This window comes from Medicago sativa, chromosome 5, assembly GCF_051527215.1.
Source record: "Medicago sativa cultivar Bolivia chromosome 5, Bolivia_mono, whole genome shotgun sequence".
Taxonomy (NCBI): Eukaryota; Viridiplantae; Streptophyta; class Magnoliopsida; order Fabales; family Fabaceae; genus Medicago; species Medicago sativa.
The window spans coordinates 62,423,284-62,442,143 of record NC_140753.1 but is presented as its reverse complement, the minus strand read 5'-3'; the positions used below and the strand labels follow the sequence as shown (position 1 = coordinate 62,442,143).

The 18,860-nt window shown below is 33.0% G+C and overlaps 1 protein-coding gene and 2 long non-coding RNA genes across 7 annotated transcripts in view; 2 read left to right on the top strand and 1 right to left on the bottom strand.

The window, feature by feature from the left end:
- Positions 1-18,860, top strand: part of LOC146923832 (uncharacterized) — a 60,235-nt gene that overhangs the window by 4,020 nt on the left and 37,355 nt on the right. The window lies entirely within an intron of this gene.
- LOC146923837 (uncharacterized) lies at positions 1,828-7,566 on the top strand. Of its 5 annotated transcripts, none has more exons than XR_015009910.1 (5): positions 1,833-2,040; positions 2,612-4,201; positions 4,978-5,473; positions 5,705-5,808; positions 6,405-7,566. It is a non-coding gene; the product is annotated as an uncharacterized LOC146923837 (long non-coding RNA). The 5 variants fall into 5 exon arrangements; XR_015009909.1 differs by having other exon boundaries at positions 4,973-5,473; XR_015009912.1 differs by having other exon boundaries at positions 1,828-2,040; positions 2,612-5,473; positions 5,728-5,808.
- Positions 8,673-11,330, bottom strand: LOC146923836 (uncharacterized). Its single transcript, XR_015010934.1, has 2 exons — positions 11,050-11,330; positions 8,673-9,268 (listed from the first exon to the last, which is right to left on the bottom strand). It is a non-coding gene; the product is annotated as an uncharacterized LOC146923836 (long non-coding RNA).

Below are 18,860 nucleotides of genomic sequence, written 5' to 3'. Positions count from 1 at the left end.
TTAGTGAGACACATTATTAGGAACAAAGGGCCCAATATAATATCACCAATTTCTCCCATAATAATTTTTTTGGCATATTATTAAGAAAAATCAAATTTTTTATAGGTAGGGTGTATATAGAAATCTTTGTGTTATAGGAGAGCATATATAGCAAATCTCTCCAAAAGGGCCTAAAACATTAACATACTTGAGCCCAGTCATCCATCTTGTAAATATTTCGGGCCTTTCATTGTAGTTTACTATATAAACCCCCAATAAACCAAACATTTCTATATACACCCCTCTGCATAATTTTTTTTAGGGCCCCCTAACGGCATGGGCCCTAGGCCGTCGCACTCCCGGCCTATGCCTAGGGCCGGCCCTGATAGAGAGAGTCAAGCTTGAAACAGTTGTGCCATCAAAGTAGGAATGATATAAGAAAACGTGCAAGACTTAGTCAAGAGAAAAATTAACTGACATAATTATTAATAGTAATTATTAACTTTAAAATAAATTATTAAATAAAATTCCAACAATCCCCACAATTTATTTTAAAGTTTTAGATGTTCCCAAGAGCGTGAAAAATCAATGCATAAACACTAGTGTCTTTTGTACTATGAACTACCACATAGAGCAAATGAAATTTGACCCACTAGAATGTCGGTGAGATTATAACCTTTATGAACCTCATTCCGTATGTGAATCAGTGACCTCATCACTCACATTGACTTCTCGTCCAAAGTTGTTTAACGCGGTGTGGTGCATTTTGGCCTTGCACTTATCCCTGGATTTCATGAGTGGCTCTAGAAAGTCTGTCCAAGCTTTCATAGAGGCGGCCCCACCTCCAACACTCACATAGGTAAATCTATCAAGTGTACACCATAGTCAAGCACACCACTCAAATGTATGAGTTATAGATTTATTAAGAGTATGAACTCAACCTACAACGTTGTAGTATACACTATCCTGCACAATAAGGATGAATTCTCAAAATTAAAAAGGATAGTGTTTCAACAAATTGATAAGCGACTTGTTCTTACCCATATGAACATAACCTTGCGAATTTTCACAATTTATGTTGGGTTACCATCACTCTCAATTTTTCTATTGGACATAATCCATCCCCCTTCGATGTATATATATTTTCCACTATACAGCTGTATCACAGATAATACATTGACCAAGACGTCTCTCAGTCAGTATCTCATATATATTATCAAAACATCATCTATGATATATTATCATAGGTTTGCTTAATTAAATTTTAAGCAACAATACCCCCCACATAGGAGAAAATTAAATCTATGTTTAGATTTATTGCACAGGTCTACTTGAAATTGCTTTCAAGCAACAACGCCCCCACTCCTTCTGAGCTTAGCTCAGTTGGAAGGGACAATACATAATATATACAAGGTCCGCGATTCAGGCCCGGCCACCGCAAAAAAAAATATACTCCCTCCGTTTCAAAATGAGTGTCGCTTTAGCCAAAAAAAATTGTTTCAAAATGAGTGTCGCTTTCAGTTTTCAATGCAATAATAACTTTTTCTTTTCAATTGCACCCTCCAATTAATACTCTGCACACTACTTTCAAAGTATTACTTTTAAAACTAACCAATAGTTAATAAGGATAATTTGGTAAAATAACCATTCTCTTTCTCTTAATCATTGCATTTCTTAATATGTGTGTAAACACCTAAAACGACACTCATTTTGAAACGGATGGAGTACTTTTTAAGAATTTCAAATTAATAAATTATTTTTTAAAATAATCAAATATTTCAATGTACAATGTAATAGTAATATTTAAAGTGTCCTTATCCCAACTTACTTTTGTTATTTCTGCCATAAATACATCTTCATATTCATATCATAAACTCCAACAATTAAATTCTCATTCCCTTAAAAAAAAAAAAAAAATCAATTCTCATTACTCTCCGTCTCCACTACTCAGTACTACTCACACACTCGCTACTATCAAAACGTTTCTAACGGAACAGAGAAGAAGCTCCTTTCAAAAACCCAGTTGTCCTCCGTCTCATTTGCCTCCTTAATTCCTCTCATGTATGTCAATTTACTTGCTTATATGTTCTTTTGTTATTTATCCTCTTCTTTGAGCTGTGAATTAGTTTCATTTTTGCAATGTGAGTTTTTGTGGGTTTGGGTCCTACAATTTTGTGATCTTTCATGATTTATGTTGTTTTGGGACAACGGTTAGGATGAAAATGTTCATTTTTTTTATGATTTCTGTTGATTTTAAGAGGAGGGTTAGTATAAAAATGTAATTAAAAAAAAATCAAGCTTTTATGTTGGTTTTAGGAGAAGGGTTAGGATGAAAGTGTTAATTTTTACATTTTTTTTATGATTTTTGTTGGTTTAAGAAGGGTTAGGATGAAAATGTTAATTTTTGTCATGTGTTATGTTGTTTTCATAAGTGGTGGTTTGAGAAAGTTATTTCATTATAGTATAAGTGATATGAACTATTGGAAATGTTTTGAGCCTTCAATGCATCAGATGACACTATTTTGTTGTTCCGGGTCTTGCCTCTTGACATTAAATCAAAATGCATGCCTTTGTATACTCTAGTTGGTGAATTTGATATTTTCTTCCTTTTGTTTATTGATGTCATGAGCAGCTATTCGTGCAAGCAAAACACCGTCAACAAACAATGGATTTCTCAGAAAAACAAATAAGGGCCTTAGACATGATGATGATTGTCAACATCTTCTTTATAATATTTACGGCTCTATCTCTCTACATCAGAGAGGTTGTAAGCTCGGTGGCGACTTTTACTCTCGAACAAAACCCATTAAAGTGGTCACTCTTTTGTTTTGTTTTCACCACTTTGCTCTCTCTCGCCATCAAGCTAGCCATGATCCATTTACAAAACAAGATCAACCGCTATATCATACTGCTGGGAATGATTCTTTGTGCTTTTGTGCTTGTCCTTGGCTGCTCCCTCATCATCATCTTTTACCATTTTGCTGTGAACATTTTCATTACTTTTGCACTTTCTCTTGTCCTTATAACATTCCTCCGTGACTACTATTATATTTGTAAAACAATCTGGGTTGGCTAGTTTGGATGGTAGTATTAGTAATAGTCTGTATCAGAATCATAACGAAGGTTGTAAATTATTTAAATTTTTAGATGTAATATCAATTTCATATCATAGATGGTTACTTCTCTATCCTTATCAATATCACTTACTCAGCATATAAAGATATCATTAATTTAATGTTGATTGTATTATGAACATAGGAACAAATTGATCAAACTCTTATGTATGTTACATCCGTTGGAATGTCTTGGATGTGGTGGGTGAAGTTCATTCAGAGCGGGTCGGGGTGTTTTATAAAATATGATATTAAGCGGAGATAATCAAATTGCGTTTTAGACCTGGTCGATGTGTATGTGTTGAATGGACATATAACGATCTAATAGTAGTGGCAGAGCTGTTTGGGAGGGAACATGGGAATTATGCAGATTTTTGCAGATTATATTGTTTCTGTCGTAATATTGCAGAGTTGAGTATATCAGGTTGGCTGGATTTGTTTTCGTCATTTATTGTCTTGTTATGAATTATATATGATTTAATTCATGAAACCAATATTGAAGTTGATTGTTACATTACACTTGGTGGGAGAATTGGAGAATTAGTAGTTCATTGATGAGAGTTGGCATCTCCTATGGTTTGTTAAGTAGTTAGAGCATCATGGCTAGTGAAATAAGTTTTAGTAATTAGTAACTATAAATGCATACTCTGTGTGGAAGTAGTGGAGTTTGACAAGTGGTTTTAAAGCATCAGAGGTGGTATTGGTGCAAATTGATTACCAGATTGGGGAAAAGTAGCTTGGTTGTGAGATTTCATTGGGTGCATTTGATTTTTGGTTATCGTTGCTACTTTTCTTTGCGTTGGTTAGGTATTGGTGTCTGTGATCTGTGCTCTTGGATTATTTTTTATTTTATTTGTAACTAATGATTAATGTAACTTATGGCATACATATGATCTAAGTATGTGTTTGTATGTGCGGGGCGGTGTTTAATGCTACAATTTGTAGCTTTGGTAAAAGCACGGCACGAGGACATTGGAACGCGATAAATTAAAGGCAAACACAGTTGCAAACATCAAACTAATTTTAAGACTTTTGAGTTATAAGTTAATGGTACTATTTAGTCAAGGTTGATTGTGGGAGTCAAGATCACTGTGGCCTGGACTTATCAGGTATCATATGTTTGTTTTTTATGTAAAGTAAAAAAATAAATCAAGTGAATGTATGTTGTAGGAAGTTTGCAATAATTTTCAGTAGGCTAGTTTATGGTTTATTTCTATCTTAAAAGGGGGAAGTTTGAGATGATATCATTCCAAAAGTTAAATATCTTGGGAATACCTAGATTAAGAAAGGTTTAGAGATTAATGATTTGGACCGAAATATGGTGGTTTATGATAGAACAACATTATTTGATTAGTTCAATTTGATGTTATTACGTAATAGTGGCCTCAAGTAAACCCATAAACCCCTTTTACAAGTACAACCATTACCGAATTTTAAAACAACAATGATCAGTTTTACAAGCCTAATTTCAGAACAGTTTCAATTGAAAAACGAAGATTCTTAGATTCTTTTGCGTTGTCGTTCAACTCGTTGAAGTACACTTCTAGTGCTAGTTCCGTCATGTTATAGTTAAGCATCGACTAAATCATAAAATTTGACAGTATGAGTAGTGCTAGCCTAGGATTTATGTGAGTTTGCTCAACCTGTACTTCATTGACTGATAGGTGTGTATCACAGGGTGTTAGAGCTGCTAGAGTAGATTGAGTTTGAGCATGTCCTCGTATGTTTTATCGCTGAATATTTGGTTGTTTTATTGTTTCCAGTTTAGAAGTATCCTCTACTTTATCACGGAGTTTCCTTTTCCATATGGAATTCAAATTTATATTCAATTACATTGACTCGGTTTGGATTGCACTAAATTTTGGTGTTGTCACATTTAGTGCAGATGTTGGTGTGTGTTTGTTATAATTGTTGCGCCTAAATATTATCAAAAACCAGTTTTGTTCTGAAGACGTCTGTAATGAAAACATATGTCAAAAAGCCACAAAAAGATTGGGTGAGCAACACCATCATTCAGTTTTGATCTCAAGACGTCTATAATGTTTGGTAATGAGACCAAATGGTAGCCAAAAATGTGAGATCCTAGTTCACTATGGTGATTTCAAGAGGGAATATGATTGTGAGGTTCTTTGGCTAAGATGCTACTGTTTCAGAACTCATTCTCAAGGCTTGTACTATTTTAGAAGATGTGAAATTATATACTGCACCTGTGCACCATTGTGAATTTATTGACAGGGTTATGGGCAGTATATAAAGGAACAGAAGTTGAATGAGCCTCTTGAAGAGATAATGAGGAAACGATTTGAAGAGCATTCAGCAGTAGCAAGTCAGCTACTTGAACCAAGCTATGCAACTATATGCAATTGTACAGTCAAGATAAGGTAACTTCCATTATTCTGTACTCTGTTCTCACCTTTCGGCATGTGATACTTTCTTTTGCTTCCTTTGAATGCAGTTTGTCGTATGAGAAAATGTCATTTAAATTTTGTTGTGGTGCGATGTTAACATTTGATAGTGCACATTATCTAAGTATATTTTTTTTAAGCAGTTATCTAGTTAATAACTAGCAAAATGTAGCTCACTTATTGATTTGTGTGTCTGTGGCATTGAAGGACTAATTTTGCAGACCATGCAGTTACAGTCTTTGCTTGATGCAGAAGGATCTAAAAGGACTCACATGATTGAGCTTTTGGAATCACTTGGAGGCTTGCCTTTTGTAAGTTCTTTTATCACTTGTTTTGAATCTCTTTTTATTTCTCTCTTTGTTCAGTTAATAATTTCTAGGTTTGACGGTGGCACAAGGCCAAAACGGAAGTCATTTTGCATTTAGGGTGGTCCTGCCACTGTTGCCTAATGAGCGTGATTGGGAAATCAATCCTTATGAGCTCAACGTCTCAAGTTCGGCGTGTATTGGAAAAGTATTGTCTCATGCATTATATTCATTTCATTTGCACTGTGCGTGTTATATTCGAGAGCATATACAATATTTATTTCAAAACTTGCTCTGTGTGTTTTAGGTGTTCTGCTACTGTTTCTTAGCGTAGACATGGATATTCTGTGAGATTTATTATATTGTAAGTATGGACTTAAGAGGTGGGAGTCTTACTGTCTTGACAGTGAATATCAAGCCCTATGAGCACCTTTTTTGTGTGTGGATAGACTCAATCAAATGAGTATTTCAGTGTCGGAATATAAAGATGCTACTAGGGCTTTCACCTGTGACCTGTTTTTGACTTGCTGTTTGGGTTTCTACTTTTGTTTATTGCCTTTATTTTTGTGATAGAATATTCAAAAGTTAATTGAATTTTGCAGCTGTGGTGGATATCTGGGGAAAGTTGAGAATCATTTGACCGAAGAAATGATTAGAGTCAACACATATGAAGCTCAACAAATCCTCAACATCCGGCTATCCTGGAGATTACCACCTGATAAGTTAATTTGGCATTGGGAAAAGGAAGGAAAATTCTCTAAGGTCAGCTTATCACATTCTATCTGAAGAAAGAAACAGAAGCAGCCCTGAAGCATCCTCATCCAGAGATCAAGAGTTGTGGAAGGCGATCTGGAAGGTAAAAGTGCCAATTGTGTAAAAAAAAAAACACCTATGGAGGTGGGCGAAGTCAGTTAGTCCAACTAGACATAGACTGGAAAAGAAAGGGCCGACTCTTGATACAACATGTCCCCTTTGCTATAATGATGTAGAATGATAAGAACATTTGTTTATTCAGCGTTATCTTATGAAAGCTTTGGGAAGGAAGAAACCAGCTGATTTTTAAAAATGAGAAATTTTGCCCAATTTCTAATGCTGCTGCAAATTTTAACTCTGCAAACTGTGCAAATCCAATCCAGACTGTGAGAGAGAGCCCTGCCGGTTGGGAACCTCCGGAGCAATTCAATACTAAAGTAAACATTGATGCGAGTTGCTTCTCAAACGGAAGTTGCACTACAAGTTGGGGTTTGATCATGAGAAATCACCTTGGAATAGCCAAGTTTGCTGTTACTCACAAGAGAAGATCAAAGTTTCTCCAACATTGGCTGAAGCTATGGTACTAAGATTGTTTATTAGCTGGATCCTAGCTTTAAATCACTTGGTAGAAATTACCATTGAATCAGACTCCTAAATCGGAAGTCACTGTCATATGCTTAGAAGGAAGTGTTTGTGAGGCTCAATTGGAGAACATTATCCAAGATTGTAAGGATTTCTTTCTAGTCTGCCAAATGTAACTGTTAAGTCTATTCGAAGAAGCCAAAATGCGGCTGCTCATAAGCTAGTCTCTGTTGCTAGAAATCTAGGTGCCAAATCATGGGTGGGCTGCGTCCCTGACCCTGTGGCAAAGATTGTTTGTACCGAATCTTCCGTTTATCGTTGAATGAAAATTTCTTTCCGTTATAGAAGAAATGATTAGACTGAACCACTACTTGATTTATCATGCCAAAGGAATTTTTTTAATGTAATCTGCAATGAGATGATTGGAAACAACATGCTTAGATTAACCCAAATGGAATAGTAACTTCGAGTGTTCTATGACGGGTTTTCCTAGCCCCCATATTATTGATGATGTACCTACATGTATTTGGCATATTTTAGCTAATGAAATGCAATGAATTTATTCCTTCAAAAAAAAAAAATAATGGACCAATATTTTGAGATCAAAAGATGTGTCAAGATATAACAAAGTCTCTATTATAAAATGCGTTGAACATATAAACAAAAGGGTCTGATTTGTCTCATTCATCAAACAATAAGCAAATCCATATTGATATGAGACCCTCTAGCTCCAATTGACCAATAGATGAACATGTATTAGAAATAGAATTGAATATAATCCTATATGCCATTTCTGTTTCTGTTGTTTTTAGAACTTGTAGATGGGTAAATAAAATCCTAAGCAATTTTTTTTTAAAAGAAAAATCCTATGCAAATTTAATGTTGCTGCTAATTATATGCTTAAAATAAAGGGTTTGGCACGCAATTGGTGATACTCCACATCTCATATTTCCCTTTTTTTAAGAAGAAGAAGAAGACATCTCATGTTTCCCATTAACACATTGATTTACTACTCTTTTCCAAAACAAACTCAATGTGATGTAAATCAATAAAGTCATGGGTCAATACCATACCACCATGAATTATGAATATCATTTGCTTTCATTCTACTTTGTATCACTGTCATGTAAATGCAAAGGAGGAAGCATCTTGTGTTATGCGTACAAAAATAATAAGACTTCTCTGGTAGGCTCAATTGCATTATCATATCTTAATTGTATCTTCTCTTTTCTTGGCCTTGTTTTTAATGTTGTTGCGGTTATATTATATTTACACTAACAAGGCATACCTTAAGCACATAATATGCCAACATACATAATGTTCCATATCAATGAATTCATACAAAATTTCTGCCTAATTGCATTCTTCTATACAATAAAGCATTGAAAATCATAACTACTTTCAATTTTGTTCCAGAACAATTCTATATAAAATATTATCATGAACGCAAGCCAAGCACATCTTTTCCAAGACACACAAACTAAAGCATAGTGTTGCCCCATTAACAAACTAAAGGACATCAATGAAAACAAAAGGAAAGTAATGAAATTGCATATATTAATAAATCTTTAGCAAATCCCATCCAATGCATTGTAATATGAGATGACAATAAGAAAAAAACGATAAGCTTAAATTTGCATAAACTACTCTAATTTTAACATAGCATGTTTTTGTCTGACAAATCGATCACTCTTTGTGAATATCCCTCGCTCCTTATTACGGTTTGTTACTGTTTGCACACCCCCTCTGGTATTCCTCGTTTTGTACTTCATTGGCTTGAGGACTGTTGCCAGACATTGTTGGATTTTGCAAGCTCTATAGTCTTCTGCCAAATTGGCCACTTCTTCATCAGAGAGTCTTTTAACGCTAATGTTTTCTACATATAATTTTAAGTTTTTGTATTACCCCATTTTGAGCTCCCTCCTTTTATCAGATTTACTATATGGATCCCTCCTCTTTTTTCCATACTACACTGCTGGAGCAACACTTCACTTATTATATTTTTTCCTTTTTCTTTCCCTATTGTTGTGCCTTGATACTCCTCTTCTTTCTCAGGAGTCGTATCATTCTCTGTCATCACAGCCTCGCATGACAAATCCAGAAGATCCCTAATTTTGAGATAGTGTGCTGCCTGAAAAACCAGAGAAAGTCAAATGATAAGACAGTATGAAAAGCCAGAAAAGAGCAAAGAAATATAACAGTATGCAAATTACACAAAAACAATAGAATTACACACAAATCGGATGATTGAAGGACACCCGATTTCCCCTATTCATCCAATTCATGTCAAACAACCAAATGTTTTGCATATTTCTGGTGAGATGATTGAAGGACTATATCACTTGTCAATAAATGATGTTGATGCTTCTTCCTTCCCAATTTTATTAGTTTACCACAACAAGCCCTGTGGCATTTTAGGTTAGGAAATATGTCCAATTCACATTCACAACTTCCTATTTCACTTTAGATCACAATAGTGTTGTGATGTTTGTTGGACATCGAAATCTACCATACAATGTTAGTTCAAGTTAAGCTTTGCATCCTTATGAACTTTTACTTTTTGATACATATGCGGTCCAATTTCTGCACCTTCTGCTCATGGCCACAAGTATTTTATTACTTCTCATGATGATTCCAATCAATTTACTAGGATCATTCTCCTTAAATCTAAATGTGAATCTAGAGAACAAGTACAAAACTGTTAGAACAGATAATTCTCAACTTTGTGCACCATGAAGTATGCATATTCACATCCTAGCCAGACTACCAATGCGAAAGTGACCCTTCCAATAATTTGTAGCTCTAAGAGTAAATCATAAATTATCTTGTTGGTAGTCAGGAGTCAGGACCCTTCTACATTGTTCCTTCCATCATATAGCCAACTAGAGAATAGAGATAGCATAGTCTCTAAAAGCTGGCAAACACACAAATTCACGAAACCAAGTCTCCGTCAACCTCAAAAAACACTTGCTACTTTGAATTTAACCAGTCTTGCTGCAAGCACCGGAGCCACAACAACACCAACACTAGAGTCTAGACACATGTAAAAAGCTACATAACTTTCAACATTTTCAACCTCCAATCCCATGTTGCAAATTCATGTACTGTTTGTGTTTAATTTGAATAAAATTTCTCAACATATGCTAGTGGTTGGACTCTATTGAAGTGAAATTTTTGGATGGGCAAACAAGTTTACTGTTATGATGCTAGTTTTTAGGGTTTGAACTTTGTACCTCCTTTGCTTAAAATTTCTTTATGGTCCCCTAGTTCACCAATCTAGCTACCTACTTGAGATGTTCGATTATGAAAATTAAATTGGGGTATCCAAGTTTAATCCTGGCTATAACAATATCTGGTTAACTTTATTTAGCTTATGACCAATCTATGAATTTTCAATGGTCTTTTTTATTATTTGTTTGTTGAGAATATTGAAATGACAGTGACATAGGTAAAAATGTTTCTATTCAATTGATTTTCTCTGTATATTTACAATGATTATATAGCCAGGTCTCTATTTTAGGAAGTCATTAAAATCTAATTGACTATACAATCAAATACAGTAAATCAAAATAAATCAGAATAAGTCTAATTCATTGACGTCATTGACACAATCTGCCACGATGAATGGTAAATCTGACAGAATAAAATACAGCTCATTAGAGAACTAAAGGGTTAAACACCAGAAGACACTAATTGTTTGTAATATTATGCGTGAGTATCATTGCTAAAATACGTTAATACTAATTACTTCAACCAAACAACCAAGTTAGGATATTGATTCTATCTCAACATAAATTTCACATAGCAAACAGAATCTCAAATTTTAACTCCAAAATAATCAAACTAACATCACGATGTCACATGTAAAAATATAAGTATGACTGTGACATGAGAAAAGCGAAAATAACTTACTAAGACTAGGGCAAACAATGTGTGGCGATCAACTTCTATGAACTCAAGGTCCCAATTACGGAGACTTGTTTCATTATCTCCAGCTTCTGCATGTTTCTTCACGTACTCATTGATTTTCAACAGAGTTCCGCTAGATATCTCTTCAGCAAAACTGATCTCACAATTCTCGCCTTGGCCGCTGCCGAAGAGGCATCCACCAAAGCATCCTCTGCTAGATATATTTTCCACTATCAATTTTTTGACAGTCGAAGATACATACACCAGAGCATCTTCAAGCTCGAACACAACACCGTCACAGCATGTCACCTTCATCTTTCTTCTATAACAATTAGGGTTCAATCCTTATTAAAATAAATAAGTGAGGGTTTCTTGCGATGAGGTTTTTATGTGAAGAAAACCCTTTTCCTAATTATGTGGAGAAACCATTTTCAAGAAATCATGTGGAGAAACCATTTTCAAGAAATCTCTTGCTAAATATTTATTCATGGCTCTAGGTATAGTTATTTTTTTTTTTTATATTTATTCATGGCTCTAGGTATAGTTATTTTTTTTTTAAAGAGTGTATATCGTTTTTTTTATAAAACCTATTTCAAAAACATATATTTAAATAAAAATCAAATTTTAAAAATATTCTAAATCAATATCGATAGTGTTATATATACTAGCGAAAATGTTTGAAAATTATGAATGATATTATTTTTTTTATGAAATTTTGATTTTGATATACTAGCGAAAATGTTTGAAAATTATGAATGATATTATTTTTTTATGAAATTTTGATTTTGATTAAAACGAAAAAATATAAATGTTTGTTGCTTTCAAGTTATAACAAACCAACAAGTATAATCTAAATTCTTTTTTTTTAATGACACCAACAACAATCTTTAGTATAAAAAGAAGTTGTTTAAGGGTATAATTGAGATAATAAAAAAGTAAATATAAATATATTCATCTAATTTGTTACATTTTTTAAATGATAAAGGAAAAAAAAACAGATATATATATATATATATATATATTCATACCGGGTTTGTTACATTTTTTTAATATTTAAATTTGTTCTTATCTATTTATTACATGTGTTATTGTATTGAAAATTGAGCGTATTTTTGAAAAGAAAAATCCAGCCCAAAAGAACTGAAAGAGGTAGTTTTCTTTATATATAATATAGATATAGACATAGATGACATCAACAACAATCTTTATTATGGAAAAAATTGTTTAAGGGTATAATTGAGATAATGAAAAAGTAAGTATATACGCATATGGTTGCCAACGAAGACAAATCTTCTTCGGCGAGGCTGCATCAACGGCGACGCGGTTCATTGTGTGGCGGGGTGCGGTGTTGACGAATCAGCACAACATTTGTTCCTTCATTGTGTCACCTTCGGATCTTTGTGGCAGCACATCCGAGCGTGGATTGGTGTTTCAGGGGTTGATACTAACAATATAAGTGATCATTTCTTGCAGTTTATTCACTATACAGGTCACTCTAAGGCACATAGATCTTTCCTCCAGCTTATTTGGTTACTTTGTGTTTGGGTGGTATGGAATGAACGTAATAACAGAGTATTTAGGAACATCCAAACTCCCATCGATCAGCTCTTAGAAAGATTAAAATCTTATTCGTTATGGTGGCTAAAAGCTTGTAATGCCACGTTTGTGTACGGGTATCAAAGTTGGTGGTCGGACCCTATGTTGTGTTTGGGTATCGACTGACCTATGTTCTTGTAACTTCATTGTATGACTGTTGTTTTGGGGTGACCATTAAGTACATCTTGTACTTAGGTGGTCACCGCCTTTGTTAATATATTTCATTTTTGTGTCTTCAAAAAAAAAAAGAGAAAAAAAAACAGGCATATATACATTCATATCGAGTTTGTTATATTTTTTTAATATTTAAATTTATTTTTATCTATTTGTTACATGTGTTATTCGTATTGAAAATTGAGGGAATTTTTAGAAAGAAAAAGTTTGTCCAAAAGAGCGGAAAGGAATTGTTTTCTTTATATATAGTAGATAAAAAAGATGTACCTCAGTATAATATAATCTTGAAGAAATGTGTTATAAAGAATATATTTGACTTAATCTTTGAATCATCCGTAAAAAAACAAAGATTAAACATATTTTTTTTTGGTACAACGATTAAATATATTTTTGTCCCTATAAAATTATATCTTGGTCTTTGTAAATTTTTATTTTGAACATTCGTCACTCGCATACTTTACCTCTATGAATAGTCCCCATTGTCTAGTTAGACACTATCACAATTGTCTAAGGAATGGGCATTTAGTTTTCATTTAGTTTTTTTTAATGAGGTTGCATTTATCTGAAGTAAAACCATAATTAATTAATATTTTTTTACAATAATTATTTAAATAATTTTATAACAGTTAACTCGTTATTTTAATTAATCAATTTCTTTTGTAACCAAAAAATCTAATAACCCTAAATCTTAAATTAATAAAAAAAAACATAGATCCCAATTTTGGACATTGCAACTAAACTGGTTAGGAATTAATTAATCTCCAATCTCGTAAAAAATCAGTACATAATCATGTATCATCGAACATCTAGTGGTGCGCAAGCATGAAGAAAAAATTTATAGACCTACTTTTTTTGACAGAATATAGACCAACTTGATGACTTCGTTGTTTTTTATTATGAGAAATATTTTTTACTTCACATCAGCGGCGATAATTCAATGAGGTAGCCACATATAAAGATTTTTTTTTGGCTTAAATGCATTTTTCACCCCTTATGTTTCAAAAAGTTGCAATTTTGGCCCCCTATAAAAAAAATGGATATTTTGACCCCCTAACTTTTGGCCCTCTTTTGAATGGCTGATTTTGACCAAGTCAAAGCCTATGTGTCAAGTCACTTAAGTGATTTGGCATGCCAACTGTGTAATTTTCATTTAAAAAATAAAAGAAAAGCCACTCATGTATTTGAAGAATTAAAAAAATAAAAAAATACAACAAAGATGCACGTGAGTTTCTAATTTTTTCCCCTTCTTCATCTTCTTCCTTCTCCTCATTCTTCATCTTCATAATCCTTCAACATAGGAACCCAGAAAAACAAAAACAAAACAAAAAAAAAAACCCAGAAAATAGTTGTAAAAACAAAAAACACTCTCTCCTCCACTTACGTGATTTCCAGCACAAGCCCAGAAAACTCATACTCTCCTCTTCTCAACAACATTCTTAACAGGATATGATTTCCCCCTCTCCATTCTCTTCTCCTTCCTCATTTTCCTTCTTCTCACACCTTCATTACCTTCAATATCATCTTACTGTTACAATTTGTCACAATCCATAATCAATGGAGAAAATTAAAAAATCCCCAAAACAACGAATACTGATCTAAAAAATAAGAATAGGTAACTATCAGCCTCATAACGATGAAGAAGAGGTAGCAAACAGTCACGTTATCCCTAAGGAAGATTTCGGTGCAGGTGCGTTTTGAAGAAGAAGAAGAATTGGAAGGAGCAAATCGAGAAGGTGAAAATGATGCATTAACAATGTTCTAAATTGGGCTTCCAAAACATGCAGTGATAAGTGAATTAGAAGTAGAAATGAGAACCTTATGGAAGAAAAATGACCCAATTAACAATGTTCCAGATTGATTTGCATTTTCAATCAAAACCCTAAAAAGTGATTGAATCAAAACTCTTTTAAACAAGAAGCTTAAACAGAAGCTTAGAGATGAATTATTCCCAAACCAAATCAACACAAAATCTAATCCCTCATCTTCAACATTAAACTCTCTTAATCTGGTAGAAGAGAAAGAAGGTGAATCAATGGAAAAGATGGTGGTGTGGTTGTTGTTTCTGTTGTGGTGGTTGTTGGAAGGAGGTGGTGGTGTGGTGGTGCGGTGGGCAGATTGGGATAGGAGATGATGATGGTGTGGTTGTTGTTGTTGTTGTTGTTTTTTTACATTGAGGAAGAAGCTTAAACAAAGCTTGATGATGGTGCTCACGTGTTCCTTACCTTTCCCTTATCCTTTTATATATTTTTTATTTTAGAAATACACACATGGTATTTATAATTATTTTTAATTAAAAAATGTACAGATGGCATCCTTGTCACTTAAGTAACTTGACACATAGGCTTTGACTTGGTCAAAATCAGCCATGGACCAAAAGTTAGGGGGTTAAAATATCCATTTTTTTATAGGGGGCCAAAATCGCAACTTTTTGAAACATAGGGGGTGAAAAGTGCATTTAAGCCTTTTTTTTTTAAACTAAACTAACCCAGTAGGCAACAAAAATTCACAATAACTATTACTTATATAAAATATTCTTCATAAAATATACACTTGAGTCAACAAGAACGGATTATACCAAAAAATGCGGCAATAAACTATTTTGTACCAAAAAAGCCACAGTAGAATAGCGGATTGTACCAAAAAAGCTACAACAAAAGAAATAAAAACTAATAGTAGCTATTTATGAAAATTGAACTCGTCGGCCCTTCAAAGATTCAAATTCATCCATAATTGCATCTGAGCTAAATTGACTTGCAATGTCCTTTTCAATGTAGATAACCAAACTGTTTGAAAGAAAATCATCACTCATTTTGTTTCTTTGTTTTGTCTTGAGATTTTTCATTGATGAGAAAGCTCTCTCTGTTGTTGCTGTCGAGACTGGGAGTGTCAAAACAAGACGAATCAATCTATCAATTAAATGATAGCGTTTTGATTTCTCAGATTCTACTAATTTTTTGCACAACTCAGAGAGTGTTGTTATATTTTGAAAAGACTGAGGTATATCAACAATGTAATGACTTAATTGCAACCTCAAATGAAGTCTTTCTTGCTCAGTAAAATCATTAGAATAGTAAGTCTCTGCTAACCTACAAATATAATTAATGCAAAACTATACGGTATTGTTGTTTAAGTCAAATGTCACAAAAAAAAAAAAAAACTAGAACTATACGGTATTGTTAACCTAATTTCTTTTTCCTAACCCAAAACTAATTTTTTATGAAATTGCTTAACTAAAACATAAAAAGGTATAAAAACCTAACTATAAAAATATAGTAACCACTAACCATAAAAACTAACCAAAATTTTAACAGCTTGGTGCTATCTCATATATGCTAGATTCTAAAGCAAAACACTAAAAATTGGTTTCAAATTAAATGAGATTACTGTGAATTGAGATCAAACCTGTGTGAATTGAGATCAATGATCAATCGAATTTAATTATGTTGCTTGATGTTAGCTGTTGCTGTTTAGGTCACCATGTCGTTTGTGGCTCTTCTCTTCTATTCCATTGTACTGGGTAATTGTATTGTGATTGTGAAAAGTGAAAAGTTAAAAAGCCATCCTTGTTTTATTAATTGTGTGGTGCTGGTGGGCTGAGAGTGTGTGGGCCTACAATTGTATTACTTTATTTGTTAAATAAACCAAATATTGTTATTATTTATCTCTTTTGGGTGTTAATCTTTCGATTCCTATGCGACATTATCAAATAATTTGAAGTTCGACCGGAAGTTAAATAAAGATAGAAAAAATTATTTCACTTAAAATTAAACTTAGGGTAGCTAAATATATATTATTAGGGGTAGCTAAATATAAAAATATACCTACTCGCTCAGAAAAATATTTTTTTTTGGGTAGCAAGGGCTACCCTCCCTTATACTACCATCCGCCCCTGCTTCACATGGTGTTGCAAAGTGACAAGTGCATACATTATAAATCAGAAAAGAAAGGCCACGCTATTATTGTTTACATGTGAATAACTTGACTACCTTTTTTCTTTGACTTGAAGGACTATGATGATGTAATATTTGGAATTAAAATTACTAAAATTGGAAAGAGAATTTTTGTTGTAAATCAATTTGAGTTTGCCAATATCGTTGGCAACCTTCAGTAATCCTGATTGCAGACCTATTGCTTGTGGAGTTACTATGTAGGTTTACGAGTCCTAGTAATAAGCACTTGTGTACAATTGAGAAGGGCAAGATGTGTCGTCCTAAAAGGAACGTGAACCTATGATTATTTAGCAAAAAAAGTTCTCCATTGTTATAGTATTATAGAAAGTTACAATGGTGCTAAATCATGTTTTCATGTAACTGACCCTTACTTAGTGGATAAAGCTTGGTTGTTGTTGTTACTAAAAAGTTGGAGTGATGGTGATATGTATAATATTTAGATATTCCTAAATAGGCAAAGTAGATTCTAGCCATATTGACCAATTATAATACAATCACGATTGTTGTGAAGGATATAAGAGGATCCTATGAGATCTAAAGAAAATGGGCTGATCTTTTGACAAAAGGATTAGCGGATAGTTATTTTCGAAAAGAATTAAGCTTGGAGAATACAGAATGAGACTAGTGTATGTTTTCATTTTTCTCGTTTAAGAGTAACCTAACTTATAGATTGGAGATCTCGAGAAATAGTTTCAAATGGTCGTAATAACTTATACAGGAAAACTAATTTGAAGTCTCACCCATAAAAACACATGTTCCATAGTTATCAATCCAAGTTTCTTTCTTTAAAATGAAATAACATGTGTAAACTATTAAAAAATGGTCAAAAAAGCACATGTTCCTTTGTTTATTTTGAAAATTAAGAAACATTTATTTTTGCTAGTGCATCACGTACAAAAGAGAGAACAACACTCATGACCAAAAAAAAAAAAAATTCATTCACAATCTTGATTCATGGTTATAACATGTTCGTTTATGTTTAAATTATTCTATTACCTCTGTTATGATTCATATTCGAGAAGGACATATTGAATCATGAGTTGATTTTGTTATAATTCATATTAGAGAATGACTTGTTCAAGTTTGTTTTCATATATATATATTTTTATGTTGATTATTATTTTGATTTTATGCCTAGTTTATACTACAAATATTAAGGATTTATGTCAATACTACAATATTAAGGATTTATGTCAATTTAAGATGAATGGTATCAATGAATTCCAAAATTGTAGACCGTATGATTCAAGTCAACATGGGTGGGTGTTGCAATATTTGTGGAATGCTAGTTCGTGTTACAGGTACAATACATATGTCACTTTAATTTCTTGCATGCCAGGGAGATCTATCATATGATTATCAAATCAAAAATAAATTGTTACATTTTTTTATTTTATTTTTAGGAGAAAATTGTTATTTTATTTTGTTTTCCTACGCCATTTGATTTATAATGGTATATATATGAGAAATATTTAATTAACTAATGCTTCTTATTAGCAAAGTGGTTGCTACTTGTGATATATTCATGATTAGTTTTTCCTAAGTAGATTAGAACTTTAAAATATTAATGGGATACCGCATTGCTTTATAGTTTAATTTTTGCAACAAAGAATATATTGTTATTTTGTGAAAAGATTTTTGTTGGGGCCTATTTTGCTTTGATTATCCTTCCTTGAGAAGAATGTGACAAAGTTTTGGTATTCCCTTTTTGTCAACTATATAAATTTGCTACTTACCACGTGTGTGTCTTGCTAGTTTTTTTGTGTCTTCAATAAGTTTACAAACTGGCTCTATGGACGTATCATAAAGCATTATACGTTGCCTGGAAATTTGTTTGGAGAAGGGATCAATTACAAGAGTACAGGGTTGTGAAAAATGAAGTCTCATATATTTATTTCTAGAAAGAGATCTGTTAGTTGAAACTGATTACATTGTATGTGAATAGTCACGTGTAAATATTTTATTTGTTAATGGAAATACTTTTTTTATTTTTAAATTTCTTTTTTTTTACCACATGAAGATTCAAGGGCGCATGGTCATATTGTTGTGATTACGTTATGAGGATTTTTATCTCTTACCTCATTTACTATGAGT